Genomic DNA, 22,504 nt, shown 5'->3' on the forward strand with positions numbered 1-22,504 from the left:
ATTTTGCGTTAACCGGCGTATTCTGTCGTACATCCCCCGGCTGAATTTGCATCACGCACGTGGGGCATGAGCGCGCGCACGTAGTTCAGCGCTCGCCGCGAATATCACAGCGCTCGCCGCAATACTTCTGAGAAAATGATTTGTTTAATTTCAAATGAGACACGTGTGATTTGCATGATACTATTTCAAGCTCCATTGAAACTGAACCTTTGGTGCACTCTCGGCGTCTGATAGGAAAATAGTGTATCGGGTCTTGTCATTTTTCATCAAGCCTTGAGATTTTTTGATCTTTTATGAGAACGCACTGTCAGGAACAGTTTACATGACAAGAAGGTTTGAAAACACATCAATCATCCTGAAGATCGAAATTTTATTGTTTAATGTTATTTTTATTTAGTATTATTATGTTTTATTATTTTTCATAATTATTTGTATAATGTACAATGTAAGTCAGACAGTGTTGAACATTGTGTCCCAAGGAGAGACTTGGATGAGCTATATCTGTTACAGGAATGTGCATACTTATAGAACATGTTTCCACTGATGCACACAGTAGCATGCATCTGTTCTATAATGTATTGTCAACTGATTCTTTATAAGGAAAGTGGATTGTGCAACTGATGTAAGCATGATGTATACGCTCTATTTTAAACATAGGACGCATGTTTCTCTTCCTTCTATGGAAGTCTCTTCCAAGTGAGATCCTCTGTTAGTAGTATATATAATATCCAAATTGAGTGTCCGGCCTCAGATAAGAGACGAGACGAGGAGAGAGGAGACTCAGAGGAGAGACGAGACGAGATGAGAGATGGACGAGGGACGAAGGGAGGATGAAGAAGGGAGAGGGGAGAGAAATGGAGGAATGGAGAAACATATAGCTGGCATGAGACAATAACTTTTCAATGTCTCAACTATGTCTGATATATAAAATAATAAAAAGAGATCTCTTGGCAAATTACTGGTATTCCGGTCCTGTGATTCAATCATAACGGGGACAAAAGCTGAATTTTCAGATCTACAATTGGCGTCACGAACAGGATCTGCATTTCAGGCATTTATCATCAGGTAAGACATTTTCTTTTTCTTAAAGATTCTAAGTCTGCCTGATGATATATAAACTGTTGAGACAGTGACTGAAACTGCTAAAAAGAACTGTGTTTTTTTGAAATACCAGTTTTGTTGCCAATGAATATGTGTCAGACATAGTTACATTTTAAGTAATTTAATTGGATGTGATTTATTTGAGTTATTCTGATCAGCATTCTGACCTCAAAATATTGAATGAAGCTGGGTTTAAAGTGGATTCTTTTGTGCAAAAGACTACTTTGTCAAATTTTCGGGAGATTAATCCGTAATGCGATTTAGCAATTAGTTTGTTGTGACTGTAAGGTGGTCGGAACACGGCGAGACTGCAGTTTTGTTTTATTTTTAAATTTTGTTATTTTTGGGCAGAGAAAATCTCTAATGTGTCCTTCGGGCCTTAGAACCGTGCTTAGAAGAAGTACGGGGAAGTGCAACGAACTGTGAGATTAAAGCGGTTTAAAGTGGCGGGTCTGCGCTAAAGGTTGCGCAGCTTTAGAAAGCCCTAAAACGTTTAAACACGCTAAAGGTATAAGGCGCCTTGATGAATAAAAGTGGCTAGAATCGTTGGCCTTCTGATTTTGACAGTAAAGCTGTTCAATATTTGGGGAGGAGACTGATCTGAGTTCAACTGAAAAGAAAAATGAAAAGAAAAAAAGAGAAAAAAAATGTATTTGAGTTAAACTGAATTTTAAAGTAAAATACAATTGAAAATATATGAGTTAACTTTTAACTGTTTGTTTTTCCTTTCCTCGAGTTTCTCAAGTGTTCATAAGGGAGAGCAGCCCCTCCCTTTGGAATTCACCCTATACTCTCTCTCTCTCTCTCTCTACACACACACACATACTTATAAATAGATAGCCTGCTGTTTCTCTAGTTCACATAGAGAAACATATACAATCTATTTGCAAAATGGCTGCAAACAAAGAAAGCATCTGCAAAATACATTTCTAGATGAGATCAAATGATAGAAATGTCTGGTGTTAATATTATATATATAAAGAAAATAAAAAATAAAATAAAAAAAAGGAAAAAGAGAAAAGACAAATACAAACAAAGATGCAATCGAAAATATGCAATTTCTGGTTAAGCCAGAGTAAAAAAATTGTAGTAAAACTATGTTAAAAGTTTATGAAAATGCAGTCCTGGGGTATTGTGGACTTTGCCTCAGTGGGTTCTCTCTCATTCATAGACAGCTGAATGCTATTTGAGCCTGTGCTATGAGTGATACGTTATTTATAGTAAAGCACAGTGTTTCAGTTGGAAATCATAGACACAGAGATGTTAAAGAAATTATACTAGGCAATTGGTAATTAAATGTTTCAAGCAAAACTCATTCACTCAATCTTTTAAATGAATACAGACCTTAAATGATATAAGTGATCATTTTGGATTAGTTACTCTATGACCAGTAACTTCTTTGTCTCATCTTTGTCTTCACCATGTACAGGGCAGATGGCTCCGGTTACAGATGAAGCAGAACTTTACTTTGAACGGATGGTTGTAATAACTAATTGATTTAAGTTATTAATAGTGCTGTTATTAATCTGTCTCCATGTTTTGAAACTATTAGGCATTCCAAATGGTTCTGATGGCTCTTGAATGCAATTCCTTGATTCTGTTGAAGAAAATGCCTGTCAAAGGTTTCGTAATGGAAAGAGTGGTTACCAGTGAGCATGAGGTGATTTCTCAATGACGGATAAGATCCTCTATGGCCAAAAAGGGGACAATCTAAGGCAGAGATTTTACCGCCGCTACTGGGCATCTCCTGAAGGGAGGTGTGATTGTGAGATGTGTATGAGAGTGAGAAGATGTTTGTAAGGCCAACAGCATCATTGAAGGGAGAGCTGTGAGAAGTTACAGTAGTCTGCCCTAGAAATGTGAGCTCCTCCATACCAGATCACCAGCAACCACATTCCTTGGATGGTGTGACTATGCAAGGGGAACACCTGGGAAAGATGATCATTCATAAAGAGATAAGGGGAATGGGTTTTCAAGAACCAGCTGAGACCATGAGGGATTGTAATTAATTACTTTGGAGACCATAACATAAGAACTTCTTAATTTATATTAGGAACATGAAGTTGGTTGCCTTATGTGCAATTATTGTTTAGAAGTTTCAGATTCAGCATAATGGGAAATCTCTGAAAGTGTGATATTGAACTAACATGTCTCTATCATAGTTTTCACTCCTGTAAATCATTAAGACATGACAGGATAATTCCAAGACATGGTGGTGGTTAAAGATGAAGACTGCTTTTGCTGATTTAAGAGAAGTTCTGGATAACAAAGGTTAAGTGAATTTAACATTTTTAACTAAGAAAACCTTAGCAAGATCTTAGCATAAGTTATTTTAGATTGTTGGAATCATTCCAATACAAAACAACTGAGTTGACTTTTCTACACAAATGAATAATGAACAGACATGTTTCAAGACATGCTTTGATAAGAGATGAAGATATTCTCAATATAAAATATGGATAAAACCGAGAATGGGAAATACAGAGTGGAATAGGGGATTTTACACTTACAAAACACAACTGACAAACAATCAACACCTGCTTACTGATTTACAACCCCAAGGGATAGGATTCTTTAATATCAACATTTCTTTTAGTTTGTTATTTTGAACCAGGAACTGAAGGAATTCAGGTATATTTACTGAAAAGTTCAGGTACTGGCGAAGATTTTATTAATGTTTCCTTTCTTAGATGTATGGGGTACATTTTAAATGCATACACATAGATGATAAAAGACACATAGTATGCGGGGACATATCATGGGTTTGGGTTATTTGTTTTGTTTGTTTTCTGTTTGTTGTTTTTCTTTCTTTTGCCTTTCCTTTTCTTCACTATTGCTCCACTAGATGGCCACTGGAGGGGTGACGGTGTGGAACTGACTGTCGTAGTTCCAGAGGAGGGACTGAAGATCGAAATTTTATTGTTTAATGTTATTTTTATTTAGTATTATTATGTTTTATTATTTTTCATAATTATTTGTATAATGTACAATGTAAGTCAGACAGTGTTGAACATTGTGTCCCAAGGAGAGACTTGGATGAGCTATATCTGTTACAGGAATGTGCATACTTATAGAACATGTTTCCACTGATGCACACAGTAGCATGCATCTGTTCTATAATGTATTGTCAACTGATTCTTTATAAGGAAAGTGGATTGTGCAACTGATGTAAGCATGATGTATACGCTCTATTTTAAACATAGGACGCATGTTTCTCTTCCTTCTATGGAAGTCTCTTCCAAGTGAGATCCTCTGTTAGTAGTATATATAATATCCAAATTGAGTGTCCGGCCTCAGATAAGAGACGAGACGAGGAGAGAGGAGACTCAGAGGAGAGACGAGACGAGATGAGAGATGGACGAGGGACGAAGGGAGGATGAAGAAGGGAGAGGGGAGAGAAATGGAGGAATGGAGAAACATATAGCTGGCATGAGACAATAACTTTTCAATGTCTCAACTATGTCTGATATATAAAATAATAAAAAGAGATCTCTTGGCAAATTACTGGTATTCCGGTCCTGTGATTCAATCATAACGGGGACAAAAGCTGAATTTGATAAACATGGCTCATGTCATCTCCTCTTCCTGTCTGCTCTCTCCATTTATCCCACTTGTGAACGTGTCCTTATTATGTCACGTCCAATTAGTGAAATGCCTTTGGAAAATGGAGACCTCTTGATTGGTGACAGAGAAGAAGAGCTTTGGCAAACGGCGGGAATACTGGTGTATGGATTTTGACACTGACACACTGTGCTCCGTGTCTTTGAATAGGCCCATCTTATTTTTTACAAAGCGAATGCTCACAAAATGTGTAAAATATCCTTCTAAAATGTTATTAACTCAAGCCAGCCCAATGTAACACTCTTGAATTATAGTGGGGAATATATATTTTTATTCCAAATCAGCTAGGAGTGTAAAAAGATAGAGGAGCACTAAGCATCAGTTGCAATGTTATGAAATTGAGGATGACACCTCTAAAATTACCCAAACCTTTTCAGTCTGACAGCTGTAGCAGACTGGCACTTTAAAATGAACAGCTCCTGTTTTCAAAACTCAACAGCGGCTCTATCAGCACGGCCACGGATAGTTTCGCAGAGGGCCGGTTCTAATCGTAAAGGTTCAGTGTTTTTGGCAGGAGAAGGCAGGTTCCAGATAAGGCGAGGATTTATGCACAGACAAGATTAGAAATCCGCGCGGCTCTGTCACAGCACACTTCCTCCATGCAATGCGGTGATACTGAAACTAATCTCGCGGCAAACATATTGGAGATCCTGTAACACAAACCTAGATGGGAAGGAATGGGCTAATCTATCTGCATTCGCGCCATCGGACTCCACAAAGGACGCCGTTAGCCGAGGCTGCAGGCGGAGACGCTTTGCAGATGTGGCCTGTGAATGAACCTTTTAAAAGAGGGATGATGCTCAGTCCAGTTCTTTAGAGATATGAGTGCAGATCGATATCTCCCACTCAGCCAATAGCAGCTCTTGTACTATTAAAAAAACCAGCAGGTAACCCAGAAGAAAATTGTGTTGCTAGCTCAGGAGACTTAATAGAGAGGTTTCATTGAAGTGCCTACACCGTAAAAATGATTTTCTTTTGTCAAATCAACTTATTAATGTGGTTCAGATAACATTATGTTTTGAGTTTCTCTTGATTAAACCAATCTCATTCATTGTATTAAAGGGATAGTTCACACAAAAATGAAAATTACCCCATGATTTACTCATCCTCAGCCGTGTATATGACATTCTTCTTTCAGACGAATATAATCAGAGTTATATTAAAAAAATGTCCTGGCTCTTCCAAGCTTTAAAATGAATGGCAGCCCAAAATTTGAAGCCTGAAAAAGTGCATCCATCCATTATAAAAGTAATCCACACGGCTCCGGGGGTTAATAAAGGCCATCTGAAGCGAACTGATGGGTTTTTGTAGGAAAATATCCATATTTAACATATAAAATTGTTATTTAACACGTAAAATATCTAGCTTTTTAGTGTTTTGAACGGGTAGAGGCGTTACATTTTCTTCGTAAGTTGAATAAGGAAGGCAGTGGATTACATTTATAATGGATGGATGCACATTTTTGGGCTTCAAATTTTAGGCTGCCATCATAAAGCTTGGAAGAGCCAGGACATTTTTTTTTATATAACTCTGATTGTATTCGTCTTGAATAAGAATGTCATATACACAGCTGAGGATGAGTAAATCATGGGGTAAGTTTAATTTTGGGCTGAACTATCCCTTTAACTCAAGTTTTTAATTTCAACGAACTCACAATTTTTTTCAAGATTATTTCAAGAATATATATTTTTAAAGGGATAGTTCACCCTAAAATGAAAATTGTATGTTTATCTGCTTACCCCCAGGGCATCCAAGACATAGGTGACTTTGTTTCTTCAGTAGAACACAAATAAAGATTTTTAACTCTAACTGTTGCAGTCTGTCAGTCGTATAATGCATGTGAATGGTAACACATGAGAGTATGAGAACTATAACATGCACATACAAATCCATATTAAACCCTGAGGCTTGTGACGACACATTGATGTCTTTAGACACGAAATGATCGTTGGACATAGTGGCGTATTAGAGGTAAAAAATTATATAAATACTGTTTGGTTTCTCGCAAAGACATCAATGTGTCGTCACGAGCCGCAGGGTTTAATATGGATTTGTATGTGCATGTTTTTTTACTCTCATAGTTCTCGTACTCTCATGTGTTACCATTCACATGCATTATACGACTGACAGACTGCAACGGTTAGAGTTAAAAATCTTCATTTGTGTTCTAATGAAGAAACAAAGTCACTATCTTAGATGCCCTGGGGGTAAGCAGATAAACATCACATTTTCATTTTTGGGTGAACTATCCTTTTAACTTTGTGTCAAGATGTTTCTCCTAAAATTATTTATGAGAAAAAATAGGAACAAATGGCACAATTATTGACATTAATATTTAATTACCCAGGTCATTTGGTCTTTGAAGAAATGTTATGAGTATTGTGTGCATTCATATATTAATGACATTCATATATTAATGACATTTTCAAGCCAAATTAAATGTCACTGCCTTCTTGGAGAAACAATGAAGACTTTTCTGGAACTGAAATATTTCACATTGATTACTACTCTGAAAATGAACAATGTCAATAATAGTAAAAGTCATTTTTAAATATCAGGTTAGTAAATTGCATCTAGAAGATTATTAATCTTTGTCTTTTTTGGTTGGTCTGGATGAAGCTGTGTGTGTTTACTCCGCTCAATTATACCGCTTTGCTCTAAAATATTTAACAACATCGGTTTAAGGGCTCATTAACAAATTGGTCAATTCAGCATCTGATAAAGAGGTCCATCTGTTTTACTGAAGGCCCCATGTGGGCCGCTCTGAGATTCACAGATGATGTTTTTAAAATCGAAATATTATTGGTTAAAGAGAGGTTTTTCACGAGCCATCGCCATGTCAAGTGTGATTCCAATAAAATATCTGTCCAGATAAATATTGAGGGACGTTCGCCGCTGAAAGGTGTGCCTATAATCTTCTAAATGATACTGTAAAAATGGAAGCTGATTCTTTGCTGTGCAGCCCTCCATCTGGAAACCCATCTGTACCTCCTGTTTTATGGATCTGATTCCCACTGTATCCAATACTCACATGAAGGTTAATGACTGGACAAACTGTAGCATGCTAAGGTCATGCATTAACCACAAGCAGGGTCAGGAAGGGTAACCAGAGCTGTTAGCATATGGGTAAATATTGAATATGAAATAGGATGAGCTTAGGGATAGATCTAGAGACGATGCTTAATCTGACCATACACACTAAAGACTATGGGATGGGATTATTTATTTATTTGTCATATCTATTCTAGGGCAAAGCTATTCTGTGACATGAAGCAATTAGCACTGTAATAAGATAACGTCTTTTGTGAGGGAACGCTTGATTCAAAGCAATTTAGAATGGCTTCGCTGTGGTGGTGTAGTTGGAGATCCCTCATAATACATTTTAAAAAAGATACTGTCAAAAAGATATAGTGTCAATGATGCTCTACTTCACACAAAATAAGAGGTACTATGATGAGAAAAGATTGATTACCCCATGCTTTAGGAACTTTTGATACGGTGTGGAGTCCTAGGGTGGAAAAGAACCATTAACCGCACCTGCTGTTGCATTACCTACATCTGTTCCTTATTAAAGTGAAGAAGACACATGCTTCTACATGATGTGCCAGCTTGATGCATTGATTGCGATTGAAAACGTAGGCATCCCCATGATGCTTTGCGCAAATTATGGCTGTAACTTCCGTTAAGCTGTAAACAATCAGGAAAGGGCTCGCTCTATGAACACAATAATACCTTTTTTTATACTGGGTACAATGAGATGGCATTATTCTACTCACCCTTCAACCACAGAATATTAAACGGTTACTTAAAAGTGTAAAAGCATCAACAAAGTACGTCCAACAGACCATGAATAACCCCAAAAGCGTGATTCTTTCCACAGCAATAATGGACGGGTTAAATCTCACTGTAGTAATATCTGTATTGTGTAACATATGTTGCCTTAATCAAAAATGTTCATTAACTTCAACACTGCGTGATACTATATCAAAGTGAATACAATAAATTGTAAAACAAACCTGGAAAGAGACATTTTATTTGAGGAGAAAAACGAGAAATTCTTCATGCATTCCAGTTAATTATTAATGGGATATATCATAAATTAAATCGGGAGAACAGACCACAGATGTGCAGTATGTTGTCCTTTTTCATACCGTTACAGTGGAATGCAAAGGAGGAGGAGAAAATAATCATGAGGAAAAGAATGCAGTCTGACTGAAAAGAGCTCCTGCCATAGATATTCTTGTTATAACATATCATATACTCATAACGTACTTCAACACGTTAAAATACCAATTTCTGAAAATAAAACATGAAGGAACATTGACAGCTCATTCAGTCAAACTGGCGGATGGCTTTATTTGTTGCGAAACCTTATGATTTGAAATGACTTTTTTAATTGGAAGTTGCCCAAACCAGAGATGCCACCCATAATTCAAAACGCAGTAGGCTCTTCAGGAATAAGGTGGATAGGCAATGGGCCCTATCTTGCACCCAGCGCAATTGACTTTGTACACCGACGCATGTGTCATTCCTATTTTGCACCCGCGCAAAGCGCGCTTTTCCCTCCACAGAAGCACGTCGCTAAACTAGTGAATGAACTTGCGCTCCCTGGGCGGTTCAGCGCAAAAAAGGAGGCGTGTTCCGGCGCAAACAATCCCTGGTGCTATTTTGCTGTTCCATTAAACAATTGCGCCACTGACCAGAAAAAACCTAGTCTAAAGTCAGTGGCGCGTTGCGCGTTGTTCATTATGCTATTTTAAGGGCGCATGCTTGACCATAATGTATAGCGTGCACAACGCGCATACACTTTGCTCATGTAATCTACACAGATGCAACAGTTATTTTTGCAAATCATATATTGTTACACTAAAAAATATTAACACATGAGATGACGGAAATCATTGTGGTGTGCCACGAAGATGTGAAAAAATAGGCATAAATCTAGCTTACAAATGATTCAGGCTAAATGTAATAATTAAGGATAAGACCTGTTTGCCCAATAGTGGCAAGACATATATGTATATAAGGACATCTGACAAATTGGTTTGTCCGTCAAGAACCAGGAACAAAAATCGACTGAAAAACTGAAAAAAAAAAAGACTGTGAAATCACCTTTACCATAATGTACAACATTACAACTTCACTTCTCTGTCTTTCACTGCTCTTACAAGAACATCAGTCTCCTCGGCTGTGAACCGCTCCTGGCGTGCGCCTGGTAAATACGCCATAATAATAGCAATCCATAATGGAACTTGCGCACCTGCTTTTAAAGGGAATGTTGGATGACGCTCGGATTGGTTTATTCACGTTACGCCCAAACCACACCTATGAATAATGAAGCTACTTCAGACCAACCCATTTTAGATTTGCGCCGGGCGCAAGAGCCATTTATCTCGCCGGGAAAATAGCAACATCGCCGAGACCCGCCCACAAAGTTACTTGCGCTTCGCGTTTTGACACTTGCGTTTCAGATCGTTAAAATAGGGCCCAATGACTTTGCAGGCAGTGTTTGCGTATGAAGGTACCTCACGTAAGGACTTTTGAGGAGCATAACGGTTTAATAATCTACAGCAAAATAGAGCGAGCTAAATTGAAACTTAATTGAAAACTAAGCAAATATTTAATTACTACAATTTCTCGCAAGAAATGACATCACAAGTGGAAAATGTTGGTCAGAAATGTACATTGACCATTCAGACGCCATCTATATTTTTATAGCTAAACTGCCATAGAATGGAAAGCATAGAATTGTAGTATACCCAAGGCAGCAAAGGATACATCTGCTGCCTTCAAAAATCGATATGAAGGTATCTCAGGAGACCGGAAGTGAAGCTAAAGTTGGATTTGGACATACCTTGATGCCTTCCGAACTTGGAATGCATCACCTGAAGGCAGCATTTTTTTGTTTTCGGATGCGCGTTATAAATGTTCTGGTTTGTTTGGTGCTATAATGACGGATCAACAATCGACCCATCATTGGACAATTCAGCTGTTTGGATCTTGCTGAAATCTGATGAAAGTTGCTCCATATATAACTTTTCACATAATATCAGCATGTAATTCTTATGTAATTCCAGAAAATTTGTTAGTGAACCTGTGTGAAATCCAACTGATTTTTTTTTAAATATTTGTTTTATTTTGATTTATTCTGTACAAATTAACAGCAACAAAATACACAGGTTTGAATTAGTCAACAGACAAGAATCACTTTTTTTGTATGGCGAAATAGTTCAGCATATATATATTTTCTAATTTTCAAAAAAACAACAAAAGTCGTGTGTGGCACAAAGGTTTAATGATACTTCCTACTCATTTCTATATTCTTCATCAACTGACATTTCATATCTGTATGATATAACACATCAGACATAATTAGATTGCTGACATATGTAAATTAGGAACAGTGCAATGTACAGTAATTATTTTATATCTCTGTGCAGTACAAGCTCATTTTATGGTCAAAAATATGAACATGTAAATTAGGCTTTACCATTTTATTGGTTTATTATAGGCCTATTTAAAGAAAAAAATACCATGCAAATATTCAAATATACTATTTTGAATAAACAAAATGTAAAATATTTGTGTACAGCTAAGTTATGGCCCTTCAACATTTTGATTTTATGATCTGGGGAGACAGGGTGTGGTTGCAACATGGGGAGAGTTGTAAAACCAATTCCACCTATCAGGGATAAGCTAGGAGTCCTATGATCATTTCATTATTCACCCAATTCCTCCCAGATCCCATATGAATGGTTGTCAAAATGGGTACATGCAGATTTTATTAAGTAAAAACTGATTTTTAGGTAAGAATGACTAGACTTTTATACATGGGGTGGCCAAGGCTACTTTAGGGGGTCCATAGACCATGAATATCATGTGTAATACTAATTTGTTTTCATTGTTTTGACCGATGTAACATTAAATGTAACAATAAATAAGCAACCACAATATAGATACCAGTGAAATTGTACAATTCTTAATTCCAACTGATATTCCACAGCAAAAACTACAAGAACATTTAAAACATTATTGAATAGCCTACAAGTGAACAGTTAGCAAACTGTTATATTAGAAATATTATTCTCTTAAAATTCAACATAAATAGCCTACATGAACAATGTGCAGCGCCGCCGCATGTCAACATAAATGCTTTTTTCTAGGTGAAATAAAAAATAGCTAATTCAATTTTGGGGTGGCACCCAGGGTGGCCAGTCAGATGTCCAGTGCCTGGACACCTCTCTGGCTCCGCCACTGTTAGTACTTAAACTTTTAGAGACACAATCTTATACAACTTATATTAGATTAAATTTTAGTTTCTCAGACAAAGTGTAATGCATTTTTATCCTGCTAATTTCAAACCATTATGCTAATGCATTATACTGCCACCACTTTGCAGAAGCTTATGCTCGGGTGGTCAGAATTTTTTTACAAAAGCCTTTTACATCTTATATAATATGCATGCAGAACTGCCTCTCTCAATTCACCCTCATGTGTTTAGGAAATGTGGATTTTGACCTTTCCAATATGGCGGACACATGGGACGGATTTCTCTCAGAGGAGGCTGAACTTGAGGCAGGTATGTTTTCTCGGCTTTGTGTATGAGAAGAGATACCAGATTTCAAGTGAAGTTCTGTATCAGTTTTGGTAGAAGTGTTTTAATTCTGTTATGTGTTTTATTGTCAGTATATATTCATAGTTGTAATAGCGCGATCCGCGATGTGTAGACACGCTGACATCTGCACACGAGTTTTGTCCGTTCCCATTAATTGCTGCTAGCTACATTGAAACTACTTTTCTTTTTGCTTTTTTTTTTTTTACAATGACATTGTTACAAATAACTGAATAATTGTTAATGAAGAATGTTATAATATTTGGGGTTTCAAGCAACAAAATGCAATGCAATTATGATTTCAAATAGTATGGTATAAATAGTAATAGTAATAGTTATCTGCCTTACAGAAACTTGGATGTCCGCTGAGATTCCAGACTCAGCCATCGAAACCACGGGGTTCTCCGTGCATCGGATGGACAGAGAAAAAGATCTCTCCGGGAAAAGCAAAGGCGGGGGTGTGTGTTTTATGATCAACCGATCCTGGTGTGATCAGAGGAACGTACACTCTATCAAGTCTTTCTGCTCTCCTGATCTGGAATTTCTCATGGTTCTGTGCCGACCATTCTGGCTACCGAGGGAATTCACCGCGGTCATCATCACAGCGGTGTATATTCCCCCACAAGCCGACACAGACCGGGCACTAAAGGAACTGTATAGGTCAGTGAGTGAGCAGGAAACCGCGCATCCTGAGGCTGCGTTTATTGTGACCGGGGACTTTAACAAAGCCAACTTCAAGCGCATCGCACCCAAATACCACCAACATGTTAGCATCAACACGCGAGGGAACCGTGTTTTAGACCACTGCTACTCCCCCTTCAAGGAGGGTTACAAGTCCCTCCCTCGCCCACCATTCGGCAAATCAGATCACGCGTCCATTCTACTTTTGCCCGCTTACAGGCAGAGACTGAAACAGGAAGCACCCGCCCTCAGAACCATCCAGTGCTGGTCAGACCAATCGGACTCTATGCTACAGGACTGTTTTGATCACGCGGACTGGGAGATGTTCCGGTCGGCCTCTGATGACGACATCGAGGTCTACGCTGATAGCGTAACGTGTTTCATCAGGAAGTGCGTAGATGACGTTGTTCCGACCAAAACAATTCGGCTGTACCCAAACCAGAAGCCGTGGATAAATGGGGATGTTCGCGCGGCACTCAATGCGCGGACCTTCACTTTTAACTCTGGTAATGCGGAGGAGCATAAACAAGCAAGTTATGCCCTCCGGAAAACAATCAAAGCAGCAAAACGCCAGTACAGGGACAAGATTGAAGGACAGTTCAACACCACCGACTCCAGAAGCATGTGGAGGGGAATTAACACCATCACAGACTATAAAGGGAACACAAACTCCACCGTGAACACCGCTGCCTCTCTCCCGGACGAGCTCAACACCTTTTATGCTCGCTTTGAGGGAAATAACACCGCCCTCGCGGAGAGAGAGCTCGCGGCTGAAGATACAGAGGTTAGTGCACTCTCCGTATCTGAAGCGGATGTAACCCGATCCTTCCGGCGGGTGAACGTCCGTAAAGCTGCGGGTCCAGACGGGATTCCCGGCCGCGTCATCAGAGCGTGCGCGCGCCAACTGGCTGGAGTTTTCACGGACATTTTTAACCTGTCCCTCTCCCTGTCTGTGGTCCCCACATGCTTCAAAACGTCCACCATTGTTCCTGTACCTAAGCAGTCAAAAACACTCTGCTTAAACGACTGGCGTCCTGTTGCTCTGACCCCCATCATCAGCAAATGCTTTGAGAGACTAGTCAGAAACCACATCTGCTCTGTTCTCCCCCCCTCACTGGACCCACTGCAGTTTGCATACCGCAAAAACCGCTCCACTGATGATGCCATTTCATCAACAATTCACACTGCTCTCTCCCACCTGGAAAAGAGGAACACATATGTGAGAATGCTGTTTGTAGACTACAGCTCAGCATTCAACACCATTGTGCCCTCCATACTTGACATTAAACTCCGGGCTCTCGGCTTAAACAGCTTGTTATGCAGCTGGATCCTGGACTTCCTGTCAAACAGACGCCAGGTGGTCAGAATGGGCAGTAACATCTCCTCACCACTGACTCTCAACACTGGAGCCCCTCAGGGCTGTGTTCTCAGCCCACTCCTGTACTCTTTGTACACACATGACTGTGTGGCAACCCACAGCTCCAACACCATCATCAAGTTTGCTGACGATACGACGGTGGTAGGTCTCATCACTGACAATGATGAAACGGCCTACAGAGAGGAGGTGCACACTCTGACACGGTGGTGTCAGGAGCACAACCTCTCCCTCAACGTCAGCAAGACCAAGGAGCTGGTGGTCGACTTCAGGAGGAATGAGAGAGAACACCGCCCCATCACCATCGATGGAGCACCGGTGGAGAGAGTCAGCAGCTTCAAGTTCCTCGGTGTCCACATCACAGAGGAACTCTCATGGTCCGTCCACACCGAGGCCGTTGTGAAGAAGGCTCATCAGCGCCTTTTCTTCCTGCGACGGCTGAGGAGGTTTGGAATGAGCCGCCACATCCTCACACGGTTCTACACCTGCACCATAGAGAGCCTGCTGACTGGCTGCATCACCACCTGGTACGGCAACAGTACCGCCCGCAGCCGCAAAGCCCTGCAAAGGGTAGTGCGCACGGCCAGCTGCATCATCGGAGGTGAGCTTCCCTCCCTCCAGGACATTTACGCCAGGCGATGTGTGAAGAGAGCTCAGAGGATCATCAGAGACTCTAGCCACCCGAACCATGGGCTGCTCTCACTGATGCCATCAGGCAGACGGTACCGCAGCATCAGATCACGCACCAGCCGACTCCAGAACAGCTTCTTCCCACAAACAATCAGACTCCTTAACTCTTGACCCATCAGGATCATAACACACACTGGACAGAATATCACTCAGCACAACCCACTGTAGATAAACACACATTATATACACATTTATTTATCATACAGCATCTATTGCACTTTGATTTCAATTTTTCAATCTGTGAATAATATTTTATACTGTACATTGTATATTATTATTACTATTATAGCGTAATGTATATTGTTTAGTGTATGTTTAGTGTATATTGTTTAAAGTATATGTATATTGTAAGTATGTGTATATTGTTTAAAGCTGTGAGAACTACACTCACATTGTGTAAATTATTTATTGTTTATTGTAGAGTTTACTGTGCTGTGAGTAATTGTGGGCGCATCAGTGTAATCTGATGCTGCTTTAAATGTTGTACATGTCATGTCATGACTACCATGTTGCTCGGAACTGCACCTAAGAATTTCACCTACTGTTGCACTTGTGCATATGTAGAGTGACAAATAAAGTGATTTGATTTGATTTGATTTGATTATGGGGTGAATTCATTGGGACACTTCAGTCATTTCAATGGCAAAAACTGCCAGAATCATTTGATATTGTAAACTATCCGATACACACAATAATCAAATGTAGCCTATATCTCAAACTGGCTGTCAAAGTGCAAAATGGCTACAAATTTAACATCAGTGCAAGAACAAAATGTATGCAACTTAAATGAAATAGTCAGGATTAGTCTAAAGATGCAGGTTAAACTCACAGCACATGCAGTGATGTAGCGCAGCATTTTTAACAGAACCGCTCTGAGACGCCAGTCATAAGCTGCTTTGCTTGACTATTTCTTTTCGTTTCGAATTGTTTTGTTTAAAAGTGGACATTTCAAGCCTTCTATCACATATTTTTCATGTCTGTGAGGCAAGTAGCCTGCTGAGTTTTGGTTCATTTATTTGACGCGCTCCAGTTCATGTGCAATGCGATCGCTCCGGCGCCTCCGTCACGATTATTGTCTGCTATAGTCTATTTGCTTCTTATTTATTGAATCCAGGCAATCGAAAACTTGATTAAACTTAAGTTACAATTTATACAAAACGAAATTCACCTGAAGGAAAGGCTTTCTACAAAACAAAACTTAATGAAGTGGTCAAAATCATTTGTGACCCTATGTCTTTGACATTTATTAGCCTATGTATCTTTGCACTTTTCATAATAGCCTAGATGAATACATTGTTTAATGGCTACAACAAGTACAGAGCAATTTCATTGTTTTACCGGTGAGCGAGCGGTTCATGAGTGGAGCATTCGCTTAAGCCGTGAGCGATTGAGTGGAGCGCGCCTGCATAGAGCGGATTATTGAGCTGAGCATCACACCGCACCACTTCGCTCATTTCAGGCTCGTTCTTGTCAGAACCCAAAATGGGATGTAGCTTTTGGTCGCACTACACTGTATTTATTTGCACATTTATCTTGAACCCCCTCGCTGAAAGCGTAACTAGTCGATCACGAGTGGTTCAACAGGTAGATCTATAGATACAACCCACGCGTAGCGGCACAAACAGCCTTCTTCAGGGTGATTGGGACACTTTTTCCAAGTCATCTCAATGGCAAAAAGTGTCCCAATCACCCTGAAATCACCCTACATGATGTTATGGTTACATCACAAATTGTGGGCAGAGCCGCAAACATATTGCAGTTTGTCATTAATGACTGAATGATCAGATTAATTTAATTTGCAAATTGATGCTGACATAAAATGGTGTCGAACTGAAAGAGAAAGTTTGAAGGCTAAGGTCGATCATTATCACAAAGTAAACCCTGATGAGGTGATCATGACCCAAATGTGAAATGCTGAGGTTTTGTTTGACCCTCAAGGAGTTTATTTTGTGATAATGACTGACTGCGTGTACACTTATCCCATTATTGCATGGCTACTAAATAAATTAATATAACAAAGTATATTTTGTAAGAAAACAAGATTGTGGCACGCTAGTTGACCTAACCGCTCTTCATTAGTATCAAAGCTTGTTTACTCATGAGCATGTTCATCAGCATGTTTTCTGCGATGGTGGCTTTTGCATAAGGGATCTTGGGATCTGTTTCCGGCTGTGTTTAGAATAAATGCACATGTTCAGATGGCACAGGGAAGATCATTCATCAGGGGTTTTGAACAACAGTACACATGGGCAGCGAGGAGGCATTTATCTCCCCGGAACAACACAAACACAGAGCTGCTGCCCTAGAGACTTCAGCTGCATGCTCAAATCACCATCCCTCTTCATATTCCACTGTGTCTAATTAGCCAATTCAGTCCAGACCACATTTATAGACCCGATGGTACGTACAGACACACACACTTATACACACATGCACACAAAGAGTCTGTCCTGGAATTCACATGTAAATTAGATTGCAGTTCATAGAGCTTTGTTCCTACGGTGTGGGCGTCTGACTGTAGCCATTGAAGACGATCTAGTGGAAAGACCTGGGCATATGTTCGATTAAAACCATCAGATTATGCATTTGCGTGTTAATAAATGCAATAATCATATTCCAAACTCGACACAGGCAGCCATCCGCCCCAGCTTGCGATGCAGATTGGGCCAGTATGTTCTCTTGAGGAGAATCACACTGATGTCTTCTGACAAGCTTCATTCCACAGGAGAGAGGGGTCTGTCACCAGGACACCATCGCTCAAACGTTTGCCTGAGGCCGTCTTCCCCACTGACTCACATTCTACAAACAAGACACTAAAAATAACAACGTCGAAAAGGTAGAAAAACAGCATGAAATATCCATGAAAAAGTCTAATGTAAAATTTTCTTTAGGAACTTTTTCTATTGAAATTTGCTTTAGATGGGTTTTTTTTTTCTGAAGACATCGCTAACTCCATTTGAAACCGATTGGTTTCAAATAAGAGGGTGGTGTAAATTCATCCAGAATTAGAAATGCTTCACTAAGCCTTTAACAAAAAAAAAAAGAACTTAATAGATGTGATTCTAAAACACTGACATCTAAAAGGAAAGCAATTTCAGTTATATATTCCAATTAAATGATTCTGGAATGATACCATGCTGAGTCCACCTTGTGGGTGGGTAAATTTTGGTTTAAAAGTGCACGTTACGAGAAACGTATTTTTCAATGTGCTGGGCACCTCATGATCATTTCTGATGATGAAAGTCTAAACACCCTAGGTTGCATCCTTTAATGATGTTCTAGAAAACTGCACTGATATTATTCATCTGCAGAGGTGAATGTTTTTGTGATTTATTTGTATTTTTTTCATGCACAATCATGTTTATTCATTAGACATTTTGTACTCATAGATTCAACGTAGCTTTTCTAAATGATTCTTTACTTTTTGTAGCTAGCGTTAGGCTAATATTAAAATGAACACTCGACTAATCAGATAATTACGTGATCAATGTTTGTGACAGGAATGCAGCCTAGAGCAACACGAAGGCTGCTTTTATTTCATTATAAAATATAAATTCACCCTCATCTTTGAGAATATTTGATTAGAGAAGGTTTAGCTTGAACTTTCTGGGAACATCTCAATGACAATTTAACTCCACATCTGTTAACCCTGATGAACAAGAAACATATTAAATATTTAAATACTTAATTCTTTTTTAGTTTTTTAGTTATTTTATTTTATTTACCCTAATATTACTAGATTTTATGAATAGATAATACATAAATAATTTTATGTTTTTGCCAACCTCTTGTGGAAAAATAATAATATAACATATTTCATGACTATTGCCACTAGTTGGCCTTATAGCTCTATGTGGAGCAAATGAGCTGTTCCGCTGGGTCCTAAAATCATTTTTTGGTAAAGTTTTAGCATTTTTAGTTTGAGTTTTAGATTTTTCTATGTGCACTGAAATAGGGATGCAATTTTAATTTTAACAAACAATTATTGGCCGATTCCGATACCGATACAGATATTTGCCACTTGCCCTCTTATTCGAGTGTTTTGATCATGTTTTATAATGAACATAGACTGGATCCATTTAACATTCAGCAGGCCAACATATATATATATATATATAAAAACAACAGAACAAAATACATTTGTAATAAACAGTGCTTTTTAAGATGGTTTAATATTAAATAACACTGCATATTCTTCACTGTATAAATTACATACATATATTATTATTGCATTAAGACGTAGCTAAATTCTACTGTACAACATTAATCCTGTCACATTTACTTTGTTAAACTGAACTTTTATTTTGACGGGTTGCCATGAAGACCTTCGAATTGTGTGTGTGTTAATGATATGACGATAGATTTTGTCGAATGAAATGGTGAAATGCTCATGAAGTGACTGGAGATGCATTCATGTCCTCATATTGAGGTGGCAGAGGCTGAAAAACACAGCCGGTTTCAGTGTGTGTGTGTGTGAGGTAAATGAAACTGCGCGTCTGCGCCATTCACACAGAGACACAGAAACATGCAGGATTCATCTTTTTGCGGCTTAATATTCACAGACATTAGTATATATCGCAATTTGATTACGTTTTATTTATTCATCAAAACTTTGACAAATTCTGTGACATTCCACTATGCAGTAGTGTTGTTTTCGTCAACGAAAAGTATGACTAAATATCTTCGTCAACGAACCTTTATAACGTGACGAAAACGAGACGAGACGCAACGTAAATGCTGGTCATGTGACGATGACGAATAAAAACGAGACTAAATGTGGTTCACAAAATAAAAACTATGCTAAAATGTCTCTTCATTTTCGTTGACGAAAATGAGACGAGACGAAAAGTCGTGTTTTTATTTTGCAGTATTTCTGTGCGTCTCATTCAGGGGCTGCATCAGGTCTCACTGCGCAGACGCAGGTGACATCACTCTCTTCAAACCCCACTCGCGCGGCGTCTCCGGTGAGTGAACGGGTCCTATGGCCGGCCAGTCGGGGTTCGTAAGCCCTATTCGGACGGTAATTGTTTGTCCTGCGGTCGTAAGGTGTCTTCATCATTTACAGGGGCTAGTCAGTGATTTTATTGTCGTCTTAATGCAGAATATCAGTGTTTTTCTCCCACCACCCGTGTAAAAATCTCCGGCCGAATTACCTAACTGAATTACTGTTTGACAAACACCAAGCTCGTGTGGTGCCGTCTGAATCCACATCTCTGAGTTTTCAATCACTTCAGAATTCACGGTTTATATCCTTTTTGGCCACTGCAGAGCACCGTGCGGTTGTGCTTCGCTGTTATCTGGATGCATTTTAAAGATCTAGACTTGTATTACTGAAATATTGGTAAGTATTTACAAGAGCAAGATATTTCAGCACCGCTCAAAAAAAGAAAGAAAGAAAAGCACGTAAACTTTTGAAATGTGCCGTTATAACGGCAGCAATTATATATGTTAAAATAACCGCAGCATTATGAATACCTCATAAGCGAATAAGAGGCTATATTCACTTATTTCCACTCATTTCCATGTGGAATAAAATTACATCCTTTATTTTGAGATAAAATACAAGACAGAAAAACATTTTAACTATAATGTGGGTCTAATTTTAAACATATTTAAATAATTAAATAATAATTTGGAAATTATTTTCCTATTATTAAATTAAATATGCATTTATTCTTATTAAGACATTTGGAAAAACTTTTATTACATTGAAGTGGAAAATAAAACGGGTGTTGTGGAAATAGATAGGGAAAAATGTGGCCACAAAAATCACAGGAAAAAACACCACAAACCTTAAGAGACATCTCAATGTTTTTATTTATTTTATTTAAATGTATGTGTGTGTACTTTTAACATGTTTAGTTGGTAAAATAAATATGTTGTAACTTCAAATCAGAGCGTCTTCCGTGTCTGGAATGGATGTATTCTTGAGTCTAAGGTAACAATAATATAATAAGATAACCTTGTTTGAAATGGGTTTGGCTAAAAGAAGATTTTGGTTTTGTCTATAATACGTACTTATACTATATTGACTGGGTTAAATAGAATTGCATTACTAAAAAGAGACTAAAATACAATTTGCATTGACTAAAACTTGACTAAAATGTCATCAGTTTTCGTCGACTAAAACTAGACGAAAATAGTCATAGATAATTCTGACTAAAATAAGACTAAAATGCTCAGACTTTTAGTCGACTAAAACTTGACTAGACTAAAAAGAGTATGACTATGACTAAAACTAATAAAAACTAAAATGACAGCTTGACACAAAGACTAGACTAAAACTAAAATGAAAACAGGCCGCCAAAAACAACACTACTATGCAGTAAATTCCATTTATTTGACTGGATTCCATCTGCGCATCACGGAAATGAATCCTTATGAAAGTTACAAAAGTTATTTAGTCAAGAGTAGTGGGCGAATTTTTTTTTTGGCCTTGTTGTTTGATTAACATTAAAATGCAGACAGCAGCGCAGCAGGAATATTACATAATCTTGGATTATGCAGCAGACATTATACAGCTCAGTGCCTTCACGCAATTAATTAATAAACCATCGGTTTGTTATATCGGCCTTTTCCATGCTATAGCCAATATGTAGATGGTTGTAAATTGATAAAAAATCAGCCAATAAATATTGGTGGCCGATACATTGTTGCATCTCTACACTGAAGCATTCCGTTCACTCGCATTACATTAATTCCTATGGGGGTCAAATTGACCTGCGAGGGAAGGATTTACTACTTTTTTAAATTTCAACCTCAAAACTCCTTGAATCCAGTCAATTTTTGTGTATTTGTGGCTCAAGTGCGACAAAAGTCCTAGGGTCTTGGACCACACTCTAAAAATGAGTTTCGGGTCAAAATGACCCGAGGGAAGGATGAGGGTTAAAATGATACACTCAGGTGAGATGAAGAATCCAGTCTGGTTTATTTTACATGGAGAGGGTCGCCTCATAAGTGCCACCATTTTGAGATCATGTGCTCATGTTTCCTTACACGTTTCCCCAAATGCTCTTTCCATTTGCCATTGGTCAAAAAACAGATAGCCCTGTACCAAAGTAACACCATTAGTTGAGCCAATGTTACCTCAGCATTTACAAAGTGTTTCTGAGGGAATCGGCATGCTAATGTCTTCCTTACAATTATCTCTGCATATTACGCTGTGCTAGAAGCGTAGAAAAAATTGCTTACTTCACCTTTAACCATATTTGGCCCACAAGATTTCTCATAAATACTTTAGACAGCTCAGAGAATAATCCCCATTAGTACTCGGCTCTCTTCTTTCAGAAACATCCTCAGGCAGGTGTATAAAATCTATTCCAATGATGCCATTACAAACACCTCTCTTCCATTTCTTACTGAAGCACCTGTTTAAAAGCCTTCTATCTCTTTCAGAAACTGTTAGCGATTTGCTGATGACGAAT

The sequence above is a fragment of the Gobio gobio genome (genome assembly GCF_949357685.1).
Source record: "Gobio gobio genome assembly, chromosome: 22".
Taxonomy (NCBI): domain Eukaryota; kingdom Metazoa; phylum Chordata; class Actinopteri; order Cypriniformes; family Gobionidae; genus Gobio; species Gobio gobio.